The sequence below is a fragment of the Musca domestica genome, unplaced genomic scaffold (assembly GCF_030504385.1).
Source record: "Musca domestica strain aabys unplaced genomic scaffold, Musca_domestica.polishedcontigs.V.1.1 230, whole genome shotgun sequence".
NCBI lineage: Eukaryota > Metazoa > Arthropoda > Insecta > Diptera > Muscidae > Musca > Musca domestica.
The window spans coordinates 434,136-457,909 of NW_026712268.1; the positions used below are offsets into that span (position 1 = coordinate 434,136).

The following is a 23,774-nucleotide window of genomic DNA, read 5'->3' on the forward strand; positions in this document are numbered from 1 at the left end:
TCTCCTTTATCGAAGCGCAATTTCGGCGAACTAACACTATTCCTGTAGTCCACGATTCACTTAGATGTAACTGTATCTAAACTATTCTGAATTACCTACTCAATGATATAACTGTATCCACAACCCCACAAAAAACACACATCTATATCTTTAAAAAAATAAATTAATAATAATTAAAGCATGAAAAAACATAGGGTGATTGTATTGACAACCTCCTTATAAAAAATAATAGTATGTAACATATGAAACCTTATTGTTATTTTCATCAAAATATATGAGGGATTTAATAAATAAGTAAATAAAGAATAACATATTTATTACCGATTGTACGGTGCACGGACTGTAATATGCTACAGTTCAAAATAATAAATATTTTTCTAAAAAGAACAATAAAATTCAAAGAAATATTTAAAATTAAAAATACTAAATATATTAATTAGTAATATATAATAATAACGAAAATTATTATTAACTATCGAAATACCGAATGTAGGGTGCACTCGGACCCGAACAATTTCCAACAGAGCCGTATGTTTCCAAAAAATGTAATTAAATATTTGATCCTAACATACCTACATATATACAATGTAGTTGGTTACTGATTACCTATTACGAATCAACCAACCATAGAGTATACATAACTATTATGTGAATGTATTGTTGTTGTACTATTCAACGGTAATATTGTTAGTATTTATTTTGTTCTTCTTTATGTCCAAGATCACAAAATAAACAAACACAACAACAATAAAATCACTGATCACTGCTTATGTATTGCACTTTTTGCTTATATCTTCCTCACGTATAACACGACAGAGAGCGGATATCATAACGACCGTAGTTATGCACTTTGTTCGTTGTTTTTGTAATTATTGTTGGTTTTATTTTTATTTCAAAACGAAGCACTCTCGCTTTATGCTTACTAAGTAGACGATACGTACCTTTTTACAGATGCGATGATAAATAAAATGAAAATATGTGAAGGGATGGATTTATAGGCTGCGAGTGTGGGATAGTAGGCACTGGTTGATGTTAGTTCTTTTGACGAAGTCAAACCTTTCCAAAAACAAAAAAACGCAAGCTAGTTTTTTTTTTTTTTTTTTTTTTGTAGCTGGAAGCACTTATATCAGCGAAGAGACCGAAAATGTTGGGAGCAGCGAAAATAAATAAAAAGCACAATTTCTTAAATAATAAAAATTGGCGTTTTATTGAATATTGTTCGAAAAAGTAATATTATTTACCGATGTTGTTGGATAAAAGTTGAATAAAATGGTATTTGACAAAATGAAGAAAAAAGCAAAGTATTGTATTTTAAAGAGATTAATTTAAATTGAAGTATACCATGCAGAATCTTTTATATGTTATATAATGTTAATTCCAAAACCTTGATTGATGACTTGTCAAATTTAAGACCTATTTCTGGAGCAACTCCCTGCAGCTGTTTCTAGTGATTAGCACACCATTTTCGTACTCTAAATCCTGCTTCCACTAATTACGTATGTTCGTACATATTTTAGCAAGATATGGGGCGTAGGTCGTTCCATATGTTAATGCATTTAACACATCATAGTCGAGTTTCTTGTTTGGGTTTTCTCAATAGGATTAGCTGATATTTGCGATCCGTATCAGATTAAAATATAACTCTGCTCCCAGTAGTACGTAAAACCCTGTGGATTTCTGTGGAGTTTTGTCAACTTGATGTTTTCTGGAATTGGTCATTATGTAATGTCGATGCCAATGCTTGGTGGCACTATATTTCGTAACACAAAAGCTTCTAGACGCGTTCTGAATTTGCTTGTTAGCGACTGAAGTTCAACGTTGACTTTGAGGTTTGCGGTTCTTGACCATCCACCAACGCCTTCGAAACAGAGAGATGCTTGAATGGGATCGATACCCAACCGATGCACAAGTCGTTCTGACACCACATTAATCTGTTAGCCGGAATCTAGGGTTGCCTTAAATTCATAGCTTCTACCATTCAGTTCACCCGACCGGTTGAAAGGAGTACTTAAGATCTAGCTCTATTCCCCGATGCTGACACTTCTGCTGAATAGTTTTCTGCTTGTGGCCTTGTGGAAAAAAACAAAATAAGAAATACAACCAAAATAAAGATTCATTCAAACTACATCCGAAAATACCAAAAAATTTCTAAAAGCACACAAAGACGTTATTATTTTGCAAGCCGATAAAGGAAATAAAACCGTAGCAATGAATAAAAAGGACTACATTTCTTAAATGGAAACTCTTCTACAGGACAAACACACATATAAAATATTACGAACAGATCCAACCCAAAAATTACAAAAAGCGAATAACAATTTGGTCTCAGAACTATACAAGAACAAGAATATAACTTTGTTGGAAAAAAAGAAATTATCTTGCACCGCAGCTAACGCGCCTCGAATATATGGGTTGCCGAAAATTCACAAACCCAACATCCCACTAAGACCAATTGTTTCGTCAATGAATGTACCATGCTATGAACTCTCAAAGTATCTTGGACAGATTTTAAAAAAACCTAATCTCGAAGAACTATAATATAAAAAACTCTACTTCTTTAAAACAAAACATAAAAAACATCCAACTTGACAACACAGACATTCTAGTCTCCTTTGATGTAGTGTCACTTTTCACAAATATTCCTGTCCACACCGCAATAAAAATCATAATGGAAAAATGGGATGAAATAAGGAAATATACAGAAATACCAAAATCACGTTTTCTTCAAATTTTACAATTTTGCCTCCAAGACAACAACTATTTCATGTTCGACGATAAAATATATAACCAAGTATTTGGAATGCCAATGGGAAATCCACTATCACCGACAATAGCGGACATAGTCTTAGACAAACTACTTGACGACACACTAGCTGAGCTACAAAGTAAGGACATAAATATCAAATGTGTAGATGATATTTTAGCAATTATTAAAAAAGACGAATCAGATGAAATTCTAAACACATTGAACAAATACCACAACAAAATACAATTTACCATGGAAACTGAAACAGAAGGCTCAATATCATACTTAGATGCAAGATTAATTAGAAATAACCAAAACATAGAATTCGATAATTAACTATCATGCAACACAGCCGAAAACACAAATCCTTAATACTGCCAAAAATCTCATACATAGAATATTCAGCATTAGTGACGCAAAATTCCATAATAAGAACACTGACACAATTTTTAAAATTCTAAAATACAATAGTTTTCCATATAAAGTTATATGGACATTAATTGACGAAATTAAAACAAAAATACAGAGAGATGTCAAAACACCGGCGGATAATGAAGAGACAGAACCAAAAAGTTTTTACGGTGTAACTTACATCCCTGGGTTATTTGACAACAAACAACTGCGACAAATCATTAACAACAACAACATTAACTTTGCATATAAATCCAACACAACGTTAAGCACAATATTTACAAACACAAAAACACCTATTGACAAACAACAACAGAACAACGTTGTTTATAAAATTCCATGTAAAGGCAAAGCGAATGAAAGCTGTAACAAAATATACATTGGAACAACAAAGCGATCACTAAGCACACGAATGAGCGAACACAAGTCGGACATAGAAAAACAAAAGGAGACAACAGCGCTATCACAACATGCCTTTCACACTGGCCACTCACCAGACTTTGATAGCATAGAAATATTAGGCAAAGAGAAAATAGAAAAGAAAAGACTAATGATTGAGAGCCTTAGAATACAACAACATATTGGCAAGACGATGAACCTAAAAGAAGATACTGACAACATAAGTTAGTGCTATGGAGTGGCAATAAAGTAAAAAACTGTGATATTAATTTTTAAGTAGTGTAGTTTATTATATGTTCTATGTAAACTCGTCTTAAAAATTATATTGTAAGTTTATCCCATCTTGTGAATTAATATGAAATTGAAATGTTAATTTTTGATTTATTTAAATAGACGAATTCCCCAGAAGAAGTCGCCAAAACAGCGACGAAACGTCGGGAATAAAATACAAAATAAAATAATTTTGTTTTAATTTGTATATGAAATCTAAGGTCAAGAAGCTAAAACACACAAACAAAAGTGTATTGTGTTTTTGTTGACACTTCTTGCACGGCCCAATTTCACTCCTTTTTGATTGATGGTTATCCTTAATGCAAATCAAACACATATTGTTTCTAGAAATCCATTTCTGTCTTTCGAGCGCTGTCATTGACAGCAATTGCATGCAGTAATATAAGGGGTGATCACCTTTACACATTTGATATCTACTTTACTCTCCTGAATCCCTTTGATTGCTTCTAATTATTTGAAGCGAAAAGTTTTCATGAAATGCTCAATAGTTCGGAGTTCTTTGGTGTCCACAATCGACTGTTTATACAAACATGAGTAGTCTTGTCTATTCTCGTTTTTAGTAAGTGGAATCAGAATGGATCCCATTATTTTGGCTTTACTGGAAGACCCTTCAGTGCCAATAACGATTCAGGAAGACTGTCACGAAAGTTTTTCGCTAACCTGTAATCAGACATATTGGGTAGGTTTAAAAACCTCTCTAGTAAAATTGACAATTGACCTCTCTTGTTGTTAAACCATATTTATGCACAAGTGGCAAGGCCGGCTCGTGTATCATATCCAAAAAACGCCAACAAACGTTTGCCACTTCGAATAATCCCCATACAGAATACCAATTAAAATGTTGTTTTTTTAGGTTATTGGAATATTTAGAAAAAAATTAAGGCCAGTTATATTATTAAAAGTAAAAATATTTATGAACAACATTTTTTTCAGCATTCTCACCCACGTTGAACGGGGAAAGTTCAAGAAATGAATTAAATCAATGTCAAAAGTCAATGAATTATGATGATGACACTTACTGGCGGGGGTTAGGTTTTGAGTTGATATTGTTGTTGGAAGTTGTGTAGTGTTAAACATGACTGTGACGTATATCCTACACAAGTCCTACACAAAAAGCTAGATAGCTAATTGCTTTTTACTGCTGGTGTGAGGTAACGAGCTTAGCAGCATGTGTTTCATAGGTGCTGTTTGATGTTTGTTGATGAAGACGAACACGCGGACTTAGGTCTCAGATATGACGTGTGCATTATTGTTTTGGTTTTGTAATGACCGCGTATTGTAAATATGTTGTCTTTTAAGATACAACCTAGACTATTACCAAAAATGTCAGCCTTTTGTTCCGCTGTTAGCGGTTTTAACTCACTCCGATAGCCGTTGACTGCCAATATAGTTATAGAATGGGTAGAGCACGAGATAGCGGAATGTGAACCTTGATGGTTTGGAACTCGATCAGCAATTGATGTGGGGTAAGTAGCAATGGACTCATATGATCATGATGAGAATTCGAAAAAAACATCAATGATGTTATCTTCTATATGTTTCAGATGAAAATAGTATGAGCTGCGAAGTGAGGAAATTAATGGATTGTATGGTTTTTGCAATATCTTTCTCCGCTACCTACTCAGCTAACTTGCGCAACTCCTAAAGGCTAAAAGGTTCTTATCCCGGCAGAAAAATCATTCATATCTGCCTAAAACAGTGAAAGATCATTATAAGTGATAAATTTCGATTCCGATGTCACTAACGTTGTAACTACAATTCCAGTAGATGGCGGGCTTATTCTCAAACCTGTGTGTGACACAAGCATAGCGGTAGGAATAGTAAAGCCATAAGCATTATCGACATTAGCATGATGCTTGACGTCTTGCTTTGACGATGGTCCTTCACTACTACTCCCTCTATGCATAAGAGGGAGAGATTCCTTTTAATATTCCGACAAAGGAGGTAATCTGTTTATGGCTCCTTTAACTTTGCCGTTTTGTGTTTTTACGCAACTACACGAACGGTTCCATCGTTACCCTTGTTAGTTTGGATTATTTTGCCTAGGGGTTACTGCATTACAGCCATGTTGTCCTCCAATAGACCACGCTCAACAGTTAAAGATGGTGTTCTCCATTTTCTTCTTTCTTGGAGAGTACATAGGTATTCTGTAGACTAACATCCCCAGGACTCATGCCTAATGCGCGATACTACCTTCCACTTTCTTGTCAATGATGTTGACGATTGGTTCGGTGAAGGATCAAACTGTGTCCCACCAGAAAACTACCAGGTGTTAACTGTTAACGCTCATTTGGAATGTTAGGAGTAGGAGTCAAAGGTCCAGAATTCAAGACTGCCTCTATTTCGATAACAATTGTTTTCAAATCTTCGTGGGTTAAAGATGCACTTCTTGTGGTAAGCCGCAGCTTCCCATAAGCCAATGTGAAGCTCTTGGGGAATAAACTGGTTATTAATAACTTCTCTTGAGCATGTCTCGGCTTTAATTTTCTGATATTCTCACCAAATACTGTTTGATTCAATTCATCGAGTTGATTTTTTGCTCCTACAATATTTGTCGCATTTTCTGAATGCAAGGTTGAAATTTCCCCTGACGGGCGATATTGTCAAGTCTGCAACTATTTCCAAATGCACAGTCTTGTTGCCTCGTATTTTGTAGTGGACCATCAATAATCAACGCTGGACACAGTAAAGGTCTTTTAGGCGTGATTCTGCTAGGTAGGGGATTTCCCTTAATTTTTCGGCTTCGCTCAGGTGCACCTTACGCAGTTTTGCACAGTGTTGCCTGGCATAGCCTTCCCTCGATGATAAAATATTTCTGTATTTCTTAATGTTGCGAGTAGCAATTGTGAGCCATAGTGGTGATTCAAATGAATCATGTCAAGGATGAGTTCCACAATCAAGGTCGTTTTATGGCAACAACATCGGGTGTTTTTTTTTTTTTTTTTTGTAGTATGCTAAGGTTGCCTCTTACAACCTGCCACCGACTCTACGTATTCCTTTGTCATCAAGAAACGGATTTAAACTGTGCATGGAAGTTGGTTTGTGCAATGCTCCATGTGTCCTCAACTGCTGTATTTCTTTCGCAAAATCCGACACCTGGATGGTCTTTACTATTAGTTGCGTTGCTTTATTCAGCTCCATAGGGGTCAATACTTCTTTCGAGCTTCCATGCTTGCGTCCACTTATCCTGTAGGCAAATCGCAGGACACAACCGACAATTCGATGTAGTCGACTCAATGAATTCTTATGGTCGATATCGAACAAGTCAAAAGAACTCCATGCAGCAGTTTCAAGTAATTAGCACACCATTATTGTAGTCTAAATCCTGCTTCCGGTAATAACGTATTAGGCTGTTTCTGTATCTCAATGCCGCTGCTTAACTGTCAGACCCGCACATGAATAATCTACTTATATATTTTTGTATGTTCGTATCTGCAAGATATCAGATATTCAGATATCTTATTAATGCATTTAACACATCATATTCGATTCCCTTGACTGGGATATTTCACCATAGGATAAAATGATATTTGCTATCTATTTTGAAATTTTTCTATACATTTTCTCAATGTCTATTGTGAACACAAATCACGGTAGTCTGAACCGCAACAATATCCCAAACAGATCTCCTTGAACCCTGGGATCTGAATGCAAAATACCATTGAGTGACCACACAGATACACAAGGCGTAGGACACCTCTCTTGATTGTATTTTCGTCATATGTCAACTTCTGATCATCACAAGCATCATCCTGATCCAAGAACTTCTTTAATAAAACTACCAGAGCGCGTTTATCTTCCCTTAAAATTGTGCATGTCACAGTTTCTGATTGTGCCTGAATTCTTCCACTAGCAACACGCCCTAGCTTCGTGTTCTTTAATATAGGAAGCCCTCTAGAAATTTGAATTTCTTGTGATAGAATCAGTTTAAAATAGAACTCTGCTCCAAGTCGTACGTTTAATAAAAGTGGTGATCTGTTAACTTGATGTTAATGTCGATGGCAATGGCACTATATTTGGTAACACAAAAGCTTCTAGACGTGTTCTGAAGTTGTTGTCAGCGACTGAAGTTCTATGTTGACTCTGTGGTTTGCGGTTCTTGACCTTCCTCCAACGTCTTCCATACAGAGAGATGCTTGAATGGGATCGATACCCAACCTCCACACAAGTCGTTTTGACACCACATTGATCTGTTAACCGTAAGCCAGAGTTGCTTTAAATTCATAGCTTCTACCATTACATTAACCCGAGCTGTACGTCGACTTGGCACTATTCGCCGATGCCACTGTAGGCGACCTCTGAGCTGAGACTTCTGCTGAATGGTTTTCTGCCTGTGGCCTTGTGAAAAAATACAAAATTGTATTGTGTTTTTGTTGACACTTCTTGCACGTCCCAATTGCACAGGTTTTAGCTCGATGGTTATCCTTAAAGCAATTTAAGCACATATTGCTTGTAGCAACCCATTTCTGTCTCTCGGGCGCTGTCATTGGCAAATTTTGCGTGCAGTAATATAGCTGGTGATCACTGTTAATTAATGTAAATGAAGGGAGGTATGCACTTTAATTGTATAATCGTGGCATGCTTACAATTTCTTGCAATCTACGAAGAATATTTATTTTTGCTTGCTATTTATACGTTTTGAATTTCATTAAAATTAGCATTAATTTACTTCAGCCAATAACCCATGCAATGTGAAACCAATTGAGGTGTTTCTTGCTATTGGCCTGTATAAGGTAAGCAATGATTATATAGGTCAGTTATATGCTGACATAGAAAAAAATAGAACATAATAACAAAAGTAAAAAATTTATATGCAAAAAATATGTTCTTTAGAGCATTCTCCCCTACGTTGAACGAGAAGCGTTCAAGAAACAGTCTGGTCAATGACGTACGATGATGACACTGACTGCCAGGGTATAGGTGTTGGGTTGATGTTTTTGGAAGTTGTGTAGTGGTGAAGTTTGACGGCGACGTATATGGCTATTCCAATTCCAAAACAAAGAGCTAAATAGCTGATGGCATGATGATGAATGGCTTTTGATTTCATTCGTTGTGGAAGGCTTCCGATTCCAATGATTTTTAGCAGCTGGTGTAAGATAACGAATCAGCAGCGTATATTTCATAGGTGCTGTTTAATATTTTTTTGAGAAAGACGAGCTCACTAGATGAGATAATGGGGTCTCAGATATGATGTGTGCATTATTGTTGACCTATATAAAATACAATCTGGCTTAATTTTTAATGTTACAGTCCCTTGCACCTCCTGAAGGGTTCTTATCCCGGTAGAAAAATCATTCATATCAGCCCAAAAGGGGGAAATATCATAATAAGTAATGAATTTCCGATACGCTGTCACTATATTTGTGACTTCAATTCCATCAAGGTAGATGCTGGAGTTATTCTCCAGCCAGATAAAGCCACAAGCATTATCGATATTAGCATGCTGCTTGACGTCTTCAACCGTCTTCACTACTACTCTCTCTATGTGATGGTAGAGATTTCTTCTCATTTTTGCATAAAGTATCTAATCTGTTTATGGCTATTTTAACTTCGCCATTTTGTGTCTTTACGTGAACTACACGAACGGCCTAGGGCCCACTGCATTACAGGCATGTTGTCTTCCTTTATGATAACCAATTGACCAGGCTGAACGTTTGGTACACTACATTTTCTTTTTTCTTAGAATACTTAGGCATTCAGCAGACCTACGTCTCCAGAACTCATACTTATTCTGCGAAACTACTTTCCTTCTGCTTGTCAATGATGTTGCCGATTGTTTCACTGATGGATCAACCTGTGCAGTTAAAGGCTTTCCCAGATTTTCAGATGTTAATGCTGCGAGATCATTTGGATCATTACAAAGAGGAATCAGCGGTCTGGAATTTCGTGTTGTCTCTATTCGATAACAATTCTTTTCCACTTTTCATGAGTTAAGGATGCACTACTTGTGGCACGAAGCAATAGTTGCATCGGTGACTTCACCGCAGCTTCCCATAAAATACCAAAATGTGTTCTTGGGGGAAAAAACTGGAAATCAATACATTTTCTTGAGCATGTCTCGGCTACTTCCTTTCTGCTATTCTCTCCAAATATTTCTGGATTCAATTCATTGATCTGCTTATTTGCTCCTGCATAGTTTTTCGCGTTGTTTGAATGCAAGGCAAGACAAACCTCTTCAACGCTACACACACAGCAAAGTTAACCTTGTATGGTCTCTTGCGTCGTATTTTTTAGTAGCCCCATAACGGCCCCCAATTGTTAAGGCCGGACACAATAAAATGTCTTGTAGGCGTGACTCGGCTAGGTTGGAGTTTTCCCATAATTTGATTGTATACTTGATGGTCCAATATTTCTGTCTTGAGGTTGCGAGTAGCAATTGTGAGCCACAGTGGTTATTATTTAAACGAATCATGCCAAGGATGAGTTTTACAATAGGATTTTTGTATGGTAAGAACAACATCGGGTGTTTTGTGCTGTATGCTAAGGTTGCCTCTTCCCACCTGTCACCGACTTTACTAATTTCTTTGTCATAGAGAATTCCTTGTAGTCAATTAAATGAATTCCTGTGGTTGATTCAATAGACGATATCCTGTATTCCACTCTTTGAGGCAATTGCTGACACTGTAGATTTCGTCTGACATTCAAGATCAGTTCGACTTTCACCATTTTTTGTCTTTTTTTCTTTTTGCCTTGCTTATTTTTAACCTTGTTGATAAGGACCTCTTGATCTCCTTTATTGGTACTATTTTCGATTTTGAACAAAGGAGTCTGACTACATACCCTCAATCAGGTAGCATAACCCGAAGATACATCACAGCTACATACGCATTTCAACAAATATATTTATCTAAATTTTTGTTGGTTTCTCTCCATTGAACATGTGTCTGGGTAATTTGAAAACATTTAATATTTTCTTTTCCACTCTTCAAACAAAATTATTCTAGTTATGTTATATAATGTTAATACCAAAACCTTGGTTGATGACTTGTCAAAATTGAGATCTGCTTCTGGACCAATTCCTTGCAGCAGTTTCAAGTGGTTAGCATACCATTTTCGTACTCTAAATTCTGCTTCCACTGATAACGTATGTTCGTATCTGCCATCCTATCAGACATCTTTTAGCAAGATATGGGGCGTACGTTTTACCATCGTTAATGTATTTAACATATCAAATTTGAGTTCCTTGCCTTGGGTGTTTCTCCATAGAATTAGCTTTTGTCGAGTACCACTTGTCAATATATCTTCTCAATGTCTGTTGTGAACACAAATCTCGGTAGTCTGAAACGCAACAACATTCCAAACAGAACTCCTTGAACCCTCGTATTTGAATGCAAAATACCATTGAGTGGCCACACAGATTATATCTTGTAAGGCAATCGAACACAAACCTAAATTTTGTTGTGCTGCTATTTGGGCGGAGGACACCTCTCTTGATTGTATTGTCGTCATATGTCAACTTCTGATCTTCACAAGCATCCCAGAACTTCTTTAGTAAGACTTCCAGAGCACGTTCATCTTCTCCTAAAACTGTGAATGTCACTGTTCCTGATTGTACCTGAATTCTTCCACTAGCAATCCACCCTAGCTTCTAGTTTTTCAATAAGGCAAGCTCTCTAGACATTCGAATTTCTTGTGATAGGATCAGATTAAAACAGAACTCTGCTCCAAGTAGTACGTCAAGCCTTGTCGTTTGATAAAAGTTGTGATCTGTTAACTTGATGTTTTCTGGAATCTTCTAGACGCGTTCTGAATTTGCTTGTCAGCGACTGAAATTCTACGTTGACTCTGTGGTTTGCAGTTCTTGACCTTCCTCCAACGACTTCGATAAGGAGAGATGCTTGAATGGGATCAATACCCAACCAAGACAAGGGTGATCAACTTTACACATTTGACATCTACTTTACCCTCCTGAATCCAGTTCATGAAATGCATAGATTGGAGCTCTTTGGTGTCCACAATCCACTGCTCATACAACACATGAGTGGTCTCGTCCATGCTCGTTGTTAGTATGTAGAATAACAGTGGATCCCATTCTTTTGGCTTTACTCGGAGACCCTCCAGTGCCAATAACGATTCATGAAGACTATCATGAAAGTTTTTCAATAATCGTTACTGACGATATGGGGATGTTATTCTGACGCAGGATCAGCTCGAATTTTGCTTTCATTGCAGATGATATCCTCTCAGAGTGCTTCCATCTCCTTCAGCTTTTTTCTGTAGAAGTCCAAGGTTCTTCTATCCAATGCAGCCTTTAGACGTTAGCAGTCACCTTTCTCAAATCGGCAATTGCTGGTTGTTGTTGCACTAGTATTCTAGGTATTGTAGGCTTCCTCACATGTGGTAAGATTGAGTGCTCCAGACGGTTCTGGAGCTTTGTTAATGCAGTAACTCTCTTCCTTCTCCAGATGCTTTCTGGCATTTGATTTTTATTGCTAGTTCGGCGAAACTATAGTTCTTCCTTTTACAAATAAGTGTTACAAATTCCTTACCTCTTGTGGATGGCAAATTGAATCAGTGAGTTTGTTGACTTTGATCCTTGTCAGAATCACGACGGGGTAACAATAAATGTTTATTAATGTAAAGGAAAATTAGATGTACACAACACTTGAATTGTGCAATCTTGACTTACTATTTTTGTAATCTAGAAGGAGTATTTATTTTACAAGCTATTTGTGCATTTTGGTTATCATTAAAAGGAGAATTAAATTAAGTCTAAATTATTTCTCGTTTACCATTTGACTTTACGTTTATGCTCATTATTAAGTTTGTGATCATTCGTGTACGCTTGCTTGCCTATATTTTCTCACACACACACACTTGTTTTGTATTTGTACATTTCGTTTTTGTAAGACAAACTCAATCCCACTTCTGAACTATGCGATTAAATTGGTTTTCGTTAATTTCGCAGTATTAATTTGGGCTGTCAGGATTCCCGTTAATTGAAAGTCATATTATTTAATCTTACACTTTAATATTAAAGAAACCATATTTATCTAATTTATAAATGTTAATTACAAAGTTTAAACATAAAATAAAAGATTTAATTGTTATACCGCACTTCTACTTCTCTCGGCTACTACTCAACAACTGACTCTCATCTCTGGACCTCGGAACGGGGTTTTATTCATATTAATTTTCTCCTCCCTTTATCGGAGCGCAATACTCGGTCCAATCGAGACTGATTTTCTTGCTTATATTTACAGTCCATTGCTTTTGGTTTGTTTACCTTCCTTGCTCGTGTCGAAGAAGTAATAAACATCAATACAATCATCAACATTTTCGCCAACAACATCATCATTAGCATCCCTTTTAAGTTTGTGGTCAAAGACCAATTGTCGTGGACAAGAACATAGAACAGAGCAAGTGCTAAAGAAACTGATTTGGGAGAATAAAAAACAGTAAATTTGGTTCGTATGAGAAAAATAAAATAAAATCTAAAAAAAAATATAAACATCAAATCTTTAGCTTTACTGTTCTGGGTGCTGTTCAATCATACACACACGCTGTATACATACATACCCTTGTTACTGGCAGCCATCGCTTGACCGTCAGTAACAAACATACATACGTTTATTGTATGTTTTTTTTTTTGTTACTTGTGCGCTATACTCCTTAATACGGTAAAGTATTGTTAAATAACTCGTTTGACACAAAGTTAGAATTTTTTGTGAAAATTTTATATCGTTGTGTTTTTTTTTTTTTTTTTTTTTTTTTTTTTTTTTTTTTTTTTTTTTTTTTTTGAACAATTCACGCAATTTATGTGAGTATGTATGTTTGAGTTGGCCTTCAACTTCCCGAGTCCGGTCAATCACGGATGCTGATTGACACCACGGGCATCTCTTCGGCAACTTCCCTCGGCGGAGACCGTAGAGCGCAGATGCCACTGGGCGGTGGTTGTTGTTGGTTAGCTCACGAGACTCTGCTCTCATTGAAAACAATTGTAGATGTAGTAGTAGAAATTGAAAAACATCCTTTGCGATCGCAGCGATCTTCTGTGATTGCATGAACCTTGGTCTCTAAAGTCTCAGCCCCACCTCAAATTACACAAGGTAATTTAGTTTGTTGTCAAGAAAAGAAAACTCTCAATAAGCCACCGAACTTATTTTGAATTAAACTAATCACTACTTGTGTTTAATTTTTATTTGCTTTCTTTCACCTCCGCATAATTTCCCCGCCTAAACATTTGGTCGTATCGAACCGGATTTGTGAAAAAGCGAAGTTTGGCTGGAGTTAATTGCTGTCTGATCTTTTCTACATAAGGAATCACCATCACCAACAACACATTCCCCCCTCATATGTCTCACTACCGCATCAATACATCTTCTCATAAAACATCTCCATCAAGAATAAGGTACGTAAATTCAGTGTTTTTGTTATTGTGAGTTTCTCCAAAGAAAATTACAAAAGATCAAAGTGCAAAAGTGTTGTGTTTTAAATTGTTCCGCGGTATTGGTCGCTTTGTTACACCCTATTTCGCGGTTTCATATCTTTTACAGTCCACTCGTTCCCCGAATAAAATTTGTGTTGTTAACAACCTTTTTCCTTTGGCGCTAGACCATAAAATTCCTCAATTAATTTCATTAAAATCTACTTTGTTAGTTGAAATATTGATTTAGCCGATGTAGAGTGTTTTAATTTGTGTTAGCTCTCTCCCCAATCACTGTTGGTTCATTGTCAGTGATCTGTTCGTAGTGTGGTAGTCAACCCCCTTCCCACCACCGTCCCATCTACAAACGCTGCTTGTGTGTTATTCCGTTTTGTGCGTTATCCTTCATAACCATTGTCAGGGATCTGTTTGTAGTGTGTTAGCCAACCACTCTCCGTCACCGTTCGATCCTCAAACACTGCTTGTGTTTTATTCCCTTTTGTGCGTTATTCGTAATCATCTGTTCGTAGTGTGGCAGTTAACCAACCCCGTCACCGTTCGCCCCGTCATCAAACACTGCTTGTATTTTATTCTCTTTTTTGCGGTGGTCTTTATTCACCACTGCACAGTAGGTCTGTCTGACAAAAAAATTATATTTTGAAAAAATTATATCCTAAAATATATTTTTTTTTTTTGTAAATTTTAAAAAATAGAATTGTTTTGTTGCAAGCTTTTGGAATTTTTAATTAAATAAAATACACCCTACCTGTGGCATAACATTAAATAGATAACTTCTATTGTAAAGTTACTCTACTTTGAAATTTTTTATAAAAAACAATTCTGTTGGTTTTTTTGGAGATACACCTGTGTATATAAATTGTTAAGCTCTCCAATTAACATATTCATTGCAAAAATCGTGCACGATACGCCAACATTAACCGAAATATAAACTTTGCTCCTTTTTATACATTTTGATATTTGCCCCCTTTTTGCAACATGTAGGTCACACATTTTTCTTAATTTATCCGTGCATCTGGTAATGTAGTCAAGTTTATTGCATCATATCACCTTCTAGATTCTGATAGCCATACAGTCTTTAACCTTGAAGTTCGGCGTTCGAAACTTCAAGACTTATGCAGCAAGGTCAAGAACACTTATGACCAGTGTCTTGACTTTTTGATGACATTACAATCGGCTACAGATCAAATCTCTTCTGCTGATACAAAATGTCAATTTTCGAGTCAGAGCTGTATTAATTGTTTGGCAGACATTAATGAGAATTTGCAAAATCTAAAGTCGGTGAAATCTCCTTCGTCCACAACGGCCGTTATTAACGTAACGCCACAAAACTTCCCATTTCAAAACTGTGAGACAATTCGGGTAAATAATGCTTAGCCACGTATTTCTAATTGTAAAACTATCTCTAGTCAAAGTTTAAATTTGTCCAACATAGTGAACCATAATATTCAGTCCCCTGCTAACATTTCGATTTCCAATGGTAATTTTCCGCCGAATAATTGCAATACTATGCACAGCCTAAATCTACCACCGTGTGAAATAGATGACTTCCACTTAGACTTCCTGTCGTGGCCCACATTTCTTGATCTTTTCTCGGTCATGCAAATAAATAATTATCGGTTAAGTGACATTGAGAGGTTATGTCACTTAGTGCAGAAAACTAAAAGTGAGGCAAAGGAAATCGTTTCTAATTTTCAAGTTACCCACGAAAATGTTCCTCAAGCTTGTAAGTCTCTGCACGATACTTATGTTAACAAAAGCATTCTGAATGAATAGTTACTTGAAAAAAATTGTTTGATCTCCCCTCGTTAACACGCGAAACGAGTTTAGGTTTAAAAACCTTGCAACGGGCATAAACGGCTGTTTGTCTGCCATGTCAGTCTATGACATTGTTAAGGATCACTGGGATCCTATTCTGGTTTTTATTTTTATTCAACGTCTGCCAGTACTTACTCTGACACTATGGGAACAGTGTCTCAAAGATAAGTCGTCCTTATCATTATGGTCCGAGCTCGATTCTTTCCTCAATTAAAGAATTCAGACGCCTGCCTGTCTGCGTGATCTCAAAGGCATCGATTCTTCTGAACCAAGATCAAATTCATCTGATATAATAAAACCACGTTCTAAACATCTTTGTTTCGACTGTCCCAATGAAAGGCACGCACTGTACTACTGACCTCGTTTTAGAGAATTAACTTTTGATGAAAAAATATCTGTAGTAAAGAGACAACAGTGGTGTTTCAATTGTCTATCTAATGGTTCCTCGGTTAGAAATTGTTCCTGCTCACATAATTGTCAATCCGAGTGCTACAGTTTCACCCAGTCCGCAATCTATTCTTAATATAGTTAACGGAACTTCTACCTCGACTGGTGCAAATCTGACACCGGTTAATCGCCAGGTGTATCACACCACTCACGATTCTAGAGTTCTGCTCAGCACAGCTATTGTTAATTCAGTTCACCAAGGTAAATCCTACCCTGTTCGAGCCCTTGTTGACCCTGCGTCCGAGGCAACTTTCATAGGTGAACACTTGCTAAAAAGATTGAAATTGCCCTCCCGTATTTATCCTTCTAGAATTTAGGGTATAAATGCTTCTTCTACGGTTATTTCCAGGAAAAATTGTGTCATTAATATTAGCTTTAGGTTAGATTCCACAATTTTATTGAAAACCGAAGCATTTGTTCTCCCGAAGATCTTTGGTAATCTACCTTCTTTCTCGGTCAATATTTCCCCTTTTAGGGTTTTTCTAATATCCATCTAGCAGATCCAAAAATTTTGGATTCTCGTCCTGTGGATATATGGATATCCCCAAATAGTGTTGCCTGATGTACAACAGAACATATTTGATTCATTGTTGGAACAAAATAGGTCTTCGGATGGATTGTATCTGATCCGACTCCTTGTTCACCCCTGAAGGTCTTTACGACCACGGTACAACCATGTGAGGAAGCTAACTCCAATAAAACCTTTTAACAACTTCACCCACAAAAAGTTCCAAAGCACAAATCATTTTCGTCAACTAAGGCGTCCCAAGATCCTCTAATGTCATCCAATAGCATACCAGCCCATCTGGCATCTTCAACCATTTCAACACCATCTGTGTCTCGTTTCTGCACCAGGAAGTTTCTCCCCAGCTATCCACCACTAAGCACCACTATCTAAGTTATTCGCCTTCGTGATGCATTATATAAACCATAATCCTACTAAAATGCGTTAAATACTGGCCATTGTATACAATGTTCGTTATATCCTATAACTTCTGCTTCATTTTCCCGCTTTTCACAACCATAAAGTTCACCTAGTTCAAAATATGCCGCTTCTTCTCTGAACGTTTCACCTTCGTCTGCGAAAGCACCGATATATTCAGAGCTCTTACCATATTACTGACGTTCGCCTAAGAGTACTGCAGGATCACCACTAAACATGCTACATTCACCTAAAAATTCACCATCACTTCGCAGTTTTCTTTCCATTTCTACATCATTCGCCAAAAATATGCTTCTGTATACACAGGGAAATACTAAACATTCACCTACCTCACACAATTGTTGTCCATCCCGCTTCAATCGTAACGTCTTCCCTTTATGATAGGTTAATTAAGAAATTTTTTATACGGTAACTACCACCTACATCTCATCTTGGGTATTCAGTATTACTTCTGGTATAGTTATGTGATCAGTCGTCATATTTATGCATCAATCTTTGTTCATTGTTTGGTCCAGAGCACTTGTAAAACTTATTTGTTCTTTAAATCTTGCATAAAATTTACCTGTAAAACGCTCACATAAACCTGAACGACCCTCTTTTATAGCTAAAATTAAATTGTTGCAATATTACTAAATAAAACTTGCATTTGTTAATACACTTAAAAGCATTTTTGACAATTTTAGTAACGTGCACCCTATATTCGGCATAGTTGAACTCTCGTGTTGAATAGTTAGCTAACACATTTTCTTGGATTTTAAATCAAAGTGGAGATTTTTCAAGTTTTTAAAATAGTTGTGATAATTTAGTCAAAATATATATTTTTAGAAATATTTGGGAAATTTTTAATTGTTTTAAAAATTCTTTCGATTTTTTTTACAAATTTGTCGAATCGATTTTCGTTCTTTTGACTAAGTAATCATGTCGCAAAGTCCACTTCCAACTTTCAATTCCAATAGTAGGCTTTTGCTAAAATTAATAAAGCGTATAGAGAAATCAAAACTTGAAGATGTTGCTTTAAGAAACATGTTGCTGGACTGATGTTGCTTTAATAAACATGAACTCTTACACTCATACTTCTTGTAAAGTGGGTGTTCAAGCTAGTTCTCCAATTTCGGCTACAAGGAATCCTAGTCCCGTTAAGAGTTTTGTTTATCCACCTCAATTAGATAGTGTCCACAACCTAGCTTTGCCTCAATGTGACACAGACGTTTTCGATGGAAATTTTAAAAGTTTTCACACGAGATTTATTTAGAGTGGTGTAAATAAATAATTCACGTCTGAGTGATATTGAGCGCCTTTGTTATTTAGCGGGAAAAACCAGCGGGGAAGCTCAAGAAATCGTCTCAAGACGCATCTTGGGCCTAGCGTGGGACGCCTTGTAAGAAGAATATGATAACCCTCGTTTACTCCTCCATAGTTATTTGAAATCTCTTTTCGTGCTTCCTGTTCCTGTTAGGTTTGAAAGTAATTCAACGCGGCATTAATGGATGTCTTTTGGCGATGTCCATACATAATATTCCTACGGATCATTGGGATCCAATTATCTTTTTCCCGTCATCGTTTGTGCATCAACTGCATGCGCAAAGGACATGAAATCAAAAATTGTAAAAGTCGTTGTCGATGTTTGATTTGTAATCGAGGTCATCACACGTTACTACATAGTCTAAATCCAATGGAAAACATCTAAGTTCGCGTTTGTCAGTTTCGGCTCCACCTTTTTGTCCCTCGAGTTCGTCCCCAGGCACTGGTAAATCTCCCGTTTCAAAATTACCTAGTTCCCCAACGTCGGCTGGAGATGTAGTTCGACAGGCATTTCATGTTGCGCAGAATCAGTCGGTTTTTTCTGGCACCGCAATGGTGAAAGTCGTTCATCAAGTCGGTTCACATTCTGCTAGGTCGTCTGAGTCCTCCTTCGTCACAGAGCGACTTCAAAGAAAAATAAAACTTCCTGTTTGTTTCTCCAATATCACCATTTCCTATGTTAATGGTCAACAAATTTTGGTTAGTCCAACAAATGTTGTAAAATTGAAATTAGAAGTAGACTATTCGTTGTCCCTGAAAACGTCAGCGGTCGTGCTGAATTTGATTTTAGGAAATTTACCTTCTCGGACACTTTTGACCTAGAGGATCAAATATCTAATACCGTATTAGCAGGTCCTCAAACGTTTAATTCGAGTCCAGTGTATATTTTGATAGGAGCACACTTGTACCCTAGAATTATTAAAGACCACAGCTTATGCTTCTCGTCTGAATCTCTGATTGCTCAAAATACCATATTTGGTTGGATTGTAACTAGACTAGACAATTCCATATACACAAAATCGCTCACTTGAAACTACGAAAAGCATTTTGTCGTAGTTAATTTATAATAAATTTTTTCAAAAATAAAAATATCGTATTGTGAAGTGGCTACAAATGCACTCGAGTTTTGGAACAAGTCCGTCACTGCGGATTTCATAAACTCGTTTCGTAGCAAATCCGTTACTGCGGACTTGGAACTTGGAACTTGAATCCGTAACTGCGAATTTCGTTATTGTATCGAAAAATAGCCCATAACTGTGGGTGTTGTTGGAATCTTAGAATACTTGTAAGCAAGTCAGAATCCATAACTGTGGGTTCTTGGTGACTTTGAAACATAATTTTGTTTATGCATACATATCCCGGTATCAGATGTCATAGTTTGGTTGCTTCCCACTCTAATTTTCAGCTTCTCTGGCCTGGGAGTTTTATTTGTTTTAAGCTTCTAATTGACCGATGAATTGCCAACATCTGCATTCTATCACATTAACATGAATACGCTGGAGGAATTGAATTTGGATTTCATAAAAGAATCAAACAAGATTTCCTATTAATTTTTCGAGATCCATAACACTGAAGGATGACTTAAGCCGAATGTAACCAAAACAAAAATGTATATGATAATATATAAAACAATAAGTTTTATAAAATAAGAAGCTCCAGGCCCTGAAGGCTTAATTCGGCCTTGGAGAAATGAGAGAATTCATTTTATCCATAGTAAAATGGAATAGCCAGCTAGGCTAATAGCTTATATTAACTTACTAATACATTAAAACATTCAGCAACCGACATATTAAGCAAGAACAGAACTAATACTTGCACATTTTTTTAGATTTAAAGCATAACTGGATCGGAAGAATCAAAATTATCAAACAGAGATAATACATACTTACTCATTTATCCTAAAGCTAATTTAATAAACAATATTGAAATTATTGGCCATACTGATCTTATACATTAAGTATGGACTTTTTACTAATCCTAAGTATTTAAGTAACACTAAATTTATTTTTTAAGCACCAACTTTTACACAAAAAGGACCAAAAAAGAAATACATGAGTAGAGGAATTATATGAGTATGGGAAATGATATGATATTTAAAATAATTCCAAAAAAGAAAACGTTAGAAAATCAAAAATGAAAATACCGAATATCTGGCGGTGCCGTTATATGGGGGATATACAATATCGTAGACCTGTATAGATAATTCTCTTTCAGGTGGTAATGTACTCATAAAGAACTCCCTGTATAGAACATCCATTAAAAAATATGGCTAAAATCATCAAAATACCGAATAATTGCATTACATCCTAAACTGATGTAGCATGTACTTGCTAAGTCTTTTAGAACGTCCTTGTATGGTAGATTAAAGTCTTCGTAGGGCATATAGATCCTAACTAATGGGTAGCACAAGACGAATTGTCTGAGCTGTCTTGTTTTCGACACACATATATTGTCTACTCAATCATAGGATTAGTATTGAATCGACATTGGCATCCAACAACATCACTCATTGCCAAAAGTTCGATCGTGGAATATCGACTCGAACTGTGTTCTCTATAAAGGCGGAGTTTCATGGTAAAAGTATACAAGTAGGCGCATTTGCACTTGCGAACATTGATATGTCAAAAAAAAAATATTAAAGAATTACTTCAAATATAATCCCATTTTTTATTATCTTCTAATCGGGTGCCGCTTAGAGGCTATTGTGATATTTAATTAATTAAAAAGTTTTTCATTCAAAATTTTTCTCAAACATCTTTTGACAGCAGCTGCGTTCATGCGGCTACTAGTATAACGCTGGTCTTACTGCCATGCTTCGTGTGCTTAATTTTAGTGTTACTGTTTTAAGAACAAATTCATATAATTCTTGCAGAATTTCGTAATATATCTTTTTTAAATTTTAGTACGGAATTGTGGAAGAGATCTAAACCTCACCTAATAGAAACAGATTACGTAAATATGCTGGACAATCCTAGTGAATTGTCGTCTTCATAAATTCTAGCCATAAAAAAGAGGGCTTATTGAAGTTCTGTAAGTTAAAAATGATTTTATTTGATATAACTACTTAAGAAGTGTTGTTAAGCAAATTTGATAGAGCTTTACTATTTTTTACTATAGATTCATAGCGCATTTTAAATGGGTTTGTTAGTAGCTACGAAATTTGAAGAAAATGAGTTGAAGAGTTGCGAGTTACCTGTCATATTTAGCATTGGCGAAGAAATGAATGATTAACATAAAATATTTGTTCTTTCATTTGTTGTTTTTTTTTTTTTTTTTGCGGAACATTTTTGTATAACACAAAATTCACAACCACATTTAATGTAATTGCAGGAGTTTGAGTATGAGAGCGTTTTGTTAGATGTCGCGTATTGTTATGTACAGGACATAGCTTTTTCTGCATCTCTTTAACACACTCACTCATGGGCAAACCCTGTTTAGATTTGCCGTTCAGCCGGAGAACCTAATTTTTTAATATTAGACATCTTGTGGGTTAGAGGGAGCCGCGGCTTTGAAATGTTACAGACCAATCCGCACCCAGCTCAGACCAGACTGCTTACTTTGCGGGAAGCGAAACTGTTCCCTTCGAAACTCAAAGCTTAGCAGTTCCCCTCGATACTTAGCAACTTCTTTCCGGCCTTATCGGTGGCCATCTTTAAAGCCATTCAACGAAAATTTACATTATAGACTTTGTGTTCTATAACAGATAGGCTAATTAAATTTCTCAGGGCATTTTAATATAACAGTCCTGCTGTCCTATTGCTGAATGACGGAAAAAAGCGCGCCTTTTCTTATTAGTTTATCGGCTTTCTTATTTCCTTCAATATTGCAGTTTGCAGGTACTGAGCAAAGCCGGAGATTATTGTGCATAAAAATTGGCAGTATCTACTAGACCTAAACCGAACATTAATTATAATAGATGAGATTAGGAAATCTGAAGGTAATTACCTCTTAATATTTTTAGTACAAACATGGGGTTCAGCATAATACGTCGCATTGACACAGCTGCTGGGACAACGAACTGTCGAACTAATTTTAAAATTGAAAATTTTGAATGAAAATTTGTTCAAATTCGTAAAAAATTGTTGAAAATGTGATAACAATTAATATCATAACAATTAATTAATTTTAGCCTGCTAGCATAAGAAGGCAAAACAAAATCACTTTTCCAATGTAAACATCGTAAGGCAAATAGCAGAAATTGTTTTTGCACGGATTCGATTTTATCTGAATATATTGCATATTGAGGATCCCATACAACAGAACCGTATTCTAATAAAGGTCTAAAAAGAGACCTAAATAACTGTTTTGTTATATATGGATCAACAAATTCTTTGCCCCACCGTTAAACAAAACCTAAAACACCATTTACTTTATATACCATTGTTATGACATGGCTATTAAAATATAATTTTGGATCCATCAAGAGGCCAAGATCGACAAATGAATCTACAGTTGATAATGAATGACCGTCTATATTATATTGCAATATCAGAGAAGAAGATCTGGAGAAGCACATATGCTTACATTAGATTAAGTTTAAACCCATACAATTTAACCTGCACCATTGAAAAAGGCTATCTAAAGAAGCTAGTTTACTATCTTCTTTATCACAATTATGGGAAATGAATAATTTAACATCATCTGCGTACATTAACAATTTCGAGTAATTTGTGGAATTAGGTAAATCGTTGATAATTAAAAGAAAAAGGACCGTCCAAGGTTACTTCCTTGCGGAACACCCGATGGAACGTTAATCGATTTGGATAGATACCCTTCAAACAAAACTAGTTGCGATCTATCTTGTAAGTAAGATGATATCCATTTGACTAAGTTTGTGTTGAAACCCATATAATTTAATTAATCTATTAGGAGTTCATGGTTGACCCTACCAAAACCTTTACTAAAATCAGAATAAATTGCATCAGTTTGATAAATTGTATCAGTTTTATTGCTGTTGACGTAAATTGTATAAGATTTGTTGTAGTTGAAAGACCACTACGAAAACAAGCTGATATGGACTCAATATAGATTGC

General features: G+C 36.0%; 1 protein-coding gene across 1 annotated transcript in view; it reads right to left on the reverse strand.

Annotated features, from left to right (window-relative positions):
* Window positions 1-1,291: 1,291 nt before the first annotated feature.
* Window positions 1,292-23,774, reverse strand: part of LOC131802719 (programmed cell death protein 6) — a 157,605-nt gene continuing 135,122 nt past the window's right edge. The window contains exon 4 of the transcript XR_009342349.1: window positions 1,292-2,069. The gene's annotated coding sequence lies outside the window, so the exon portion shown is untranslated. The remainder of the gene's footprint in view (window positions 2,070-23,774) is intronic.